Here is a 4,330-nt window from a genome sequence, read left to right as displayed (position 1 = left end):
TTCTTCAGCCTTGAAACAATTCTGCCAGTGACACTTTCTTTAATTTAAAATTTTTAATTAAATTTATTGGGGTGACATTGGTCGACATGATCAAATAGGTGTCAGGTGTGGGTTTCTATGTTACAAGATGTGTATATTGCACTGTGTGCTACCACCCAAAGTCAAATCTCCTGTCACCTTATATTAGCACCCTTCCCTCTCCCTACCCCCTTTTTCCTTTGGCAATCACCACACTGCTATTTGTGTTCACAAGTTTCAGTTTTATACCCCACATATGAGTGAAATCAGATGGTTTGTAGCTTTTTCTTACTGACTTATTTCACTTAGCATAATATTCTCAAGATCCATCCATGCAAATGGCAGTATTTCATCCTTTTTTATGACTGAGTAGTATTCCAGTGTGTTCTCTCTACCTTCCTCTCTCTCTCTAAAATCAATGAAAAAACATTAAAAGAAAAGACAAATATGTTGATCACTCATAAATTTAACAAGGGATAAGGAGAAAGAGAGAGTTAAAGACAACAATATTAAAATGACATATCCCTAATGGTGCAGAACCTGTGCACATGTGTAAGACCACACACTACCAGGAGTAAATAGGGTGGAAATGTGTCAGCTACCATTCTCTGACTGAAAGGGGAACAGAATTGTGAACTTCTTAAACCAGAACCAAGTGGAATTTATCCCTGGAAATCAAGGTTGGTTCAACATAAGAAAATCAATTAATATAATATTCTCCATCAATAAAATAGAGAACAAAAACTTGAAAATCAACTTAATGGCAGAAGAAAATATTTGGCAAAATTCAATATCGGTTTATGATAAAAATTCTCAATAAGTTAGAATTATAAATATGAAAATGTAACATACAAAATATCTAAAAGCTAGAGTCAACATCATATTTAGTGGTGAGAGACTAAATATATTATCCTTAGATCAGGAAAAAGGCATGAATGTCCATTTTCACCACCATTATTCAATGTTGTACTGGCTGACCATGGCAATGCAATAAAGTAAGAAAAATGAATAAATGGAACCTGATTTAAAAATTAAAAAAAGGAAAAACTTCCATTATCCCTAGATTGCATGATTTTATAAAAGAATACCAAGGAGAGCTATTTAATTCATTCTAATACATTCCTTCAGCTTATAGAATTTTTATATAGGAAAGAACACATGAACTTAATATTAAAAGTATGAATAATATTTATCCAGACCAAGAGGTTTTGAAAGGGAAAACATTCAAAAAAGAAGAAATTAAGATCATGTTATGTGTAAGAAATCCCAAACTTCACAGTGTTGCATCCTTACCAAGAGTGTAAGGTAAGGATGATTAGAAAGATCAACAGAAAGCAAGTAAAGGATTGATATTTACATCTATATTGATGGAATCTATTATTTTTCTAAAATAAGAGAGGATGTAATTTGCATTACAAAGCAAAGTTGGAGGATAAGCTTGAGAGAGAGATGATTGGCAACACAAAGGCAATTTGGGCAGCTGACACAGAACCCCACAAAAGCAATAGTGGAAACTTGAATTATGACTGTACTAATAGAGATGGAGATGTTGACATATTTTTTTCAGACATGTAGAGTGTAAAATCAGCTGAGTTTTATGATTAAGTGGTTTAGATGCATGAGAAAAAGATAAAAGAATAATTGAATTTTATGGTTGGGTGACAAAGTCAAGGTTGTCTCACTAAAAGAGAAAATACTGGTTTAGAAAAGGATGGAGCAAGATGAGACATTCCATTTGAGATATGTTAAGCCAAAAATGCCTGTCAATCAAAGTATTTAATTTAAAAAATTTCTTAAGTGACAAAATACATTTTTAAAATTTTAGGTAGATATGAATGTATTAAAATGCCATTTATGCAAAGAAAACAATTGTTTGATAGTTATCATTTAAAGCAATATAAATTTATGGGATAGCATTTTCTTTAATTTACTCATGCATAAAATAAATACATTTAATTAATTCAGTTTATAATTATCTTGGAATTTGTGTTACTATGATTCCATTAATGATATATTGGTTAATTTTTTTAAGAAATGACTATTGCATGAAAATTTGTTTTCTCTTTGTGTGTTGACACTTGATAGAGTGTAAGGAAAAACATAAAAATTGCTATAAAAAAAGTTCCTTAACAGACACTTCAAAGAGGCATACAGATGGCCAATAGACATGTGAAAAAAATGCTCAGTGTCACTAATCATCAGAAAAATGGATATTTAAACCACAACGATATTTAAACCACATTACCTCACAGCTGCCAGAATGGCTACCATCAATAGATCAACAAATGAGAGCTGGCAAGGAAGTGGAGAAAAGGGAATCCTAGTGCAGACTGGTGCAGATACTGTGGTAAACAGAATGGAGTTTCCTCAAAAAATTAAAAATGGAACTGCCCTTTGATCCAGCGATCCACTTCTGGAAATATATCCTAAGAATCCCAAAACACCAATCAGAAAAATATGCCACCCTTGTGTTTATAGCAGCGTTATTTACAATAGCTAAGATCTGGAAACAGTCCAAGTGCCCATCAGTAGATGAGTGGATAAAAAGGCCTTGGTACATTTATACAATGGAATACTATGCAGCTGCCAAAAAGAAGGACCTCTTACCCTTTGCAACAGTATGGATGGACCTGGAGATTATTAAGCCAAATAATTCAATCAGAGAAAGACAAATACCATATGATCTCACTAGTATAGGGAATTTAATGAACAAAATAAACTGACAACAAAATAGAACCAAAGGCATGGATCCATGGAACAGATTGAAAAATAGCAGAATGAAGGGGACAGGGGGACTAGAGGTGGAGGGTGTGAATTAAAAAATAAAAGGTGAAGTGATTAGCCCAAGAACATAGATGCATAGTCCACGGACACAGACAACAGTGTGGTGAAGGTCAGGGGAGGGGGAGCAGGGCTGGGTGGAGGTGGGAAAAGGCAGGGGACATAGGGAATACCTGTAATAGCTCAACAACAACATAAAAGAAGCTCCTTATTCATGTTTCCATACTGCATATATTTTTTTTATAAAAACAACAATGATAAAACTAATAATTGCATCACTTCCATCAATTGAATAATCAACATGTAAGTGTTTTCCCAAAGGAAAGAGAGAATTCATGTAGGGGAGACTGCATTTCCTTCATATTTTTTAACGTATCAGATAAAATAACATTTTGAATTTTCTAGGAGATACTTTTCAGTTTAAAATCTCTATTACTTTGTAAACTTTTACTCCTGAAAATAGTTAAGAATCACCGTTATGTGGAGAGAGGAAAAAGATAAGAATTTCTGAGGGGTGACAAAATGACACTATTTTGTTTTGTTCTGTATTATGTTTTAAATCAGTAATATCTCCCTACTGAAGTTACCAATGATGGGGAAAAACAAAACAAACAAAACACCCAGACGACAATGCAGTATGTTGTCCTCAGGTTATTTTCTTATCATCAAATCTTATAAAAATTTTTTCTTTTATTTACATGTCTACCTTACTATGATTCTACCTAACAGATTAGAATAATTTTTCCACAGATTTGCTAGGTCACCATGAAAGGATTCGTAAACTATGAAGAGACACGTTAGTGTAGTAGGCCAGTTAAGTATTATTGAGTTCTTGAAACTTGTGCAAGTTTTTAAACTGCATGTCACAAAACTCCACTTTGCTTGATATGTACGTAGCCTGTCATTTCCTTAGGATCTCAATGTTCAGTCATGCCCTGGGAATGGCCATGTGGTGACAGCTGCAAGGTAATTAGTTGGGAGACTGAATAAGCTGCTGCAACAAGGAAATCACAGAAAACATTGGCCAAAAATTCAAAATACATTTCTTTTTCTATCACATAATAGTCCAAATGTGGGAGGGGATCCCAAGGCCAGTGGCATACTTCTGCCATCTTCAACACGTGCCTTTATCCCTGCATCCAAGACATTGTTCCAGTTACTGTAATTTCTAGTCAAGTGGAAAAGCAAATGTAGGGCAGGGAGTAGATTCTTTTTAATGTTATGTTTATAGCAATAGTTCATATCAAAATAATGGAGTCTGGCTAAACACAACTTCAAGATTAATTTTTTTTCTGTCCAGAAACTATGACCTAGTTTTTGGGAAAGCTGCAGTTACTGGGCTGATGTCGGGAGAGAAGAGGGGTAAGTATTCCTTCTTCTTGCTGACTGGTCTGTCCTCATTGCTTCAAACTCTAGTCACTAGAGGAGCTCACAAAATAAATACCTACTTTCTGAGGGGCTAGACACACTTCTTTTACAAATTTCATTGTATTCATTGGGGTGACACTGGCTAATAAAATTACACAGACTT

The sequence above is a fragment of the Myotis nattereri genome (genome assembly GCF_964212035.1).
Source record: "Myotis nattereri genome assembly, chromosome: 12".
NCBI lineage: Eukaryota > Metazoa > Chordata > Mammalia > Chiroptera > Vespertilionidae > Myotis > Myotis nattereri.
This window is presented reverse-complemented; position numbering follows the sequence as displayed.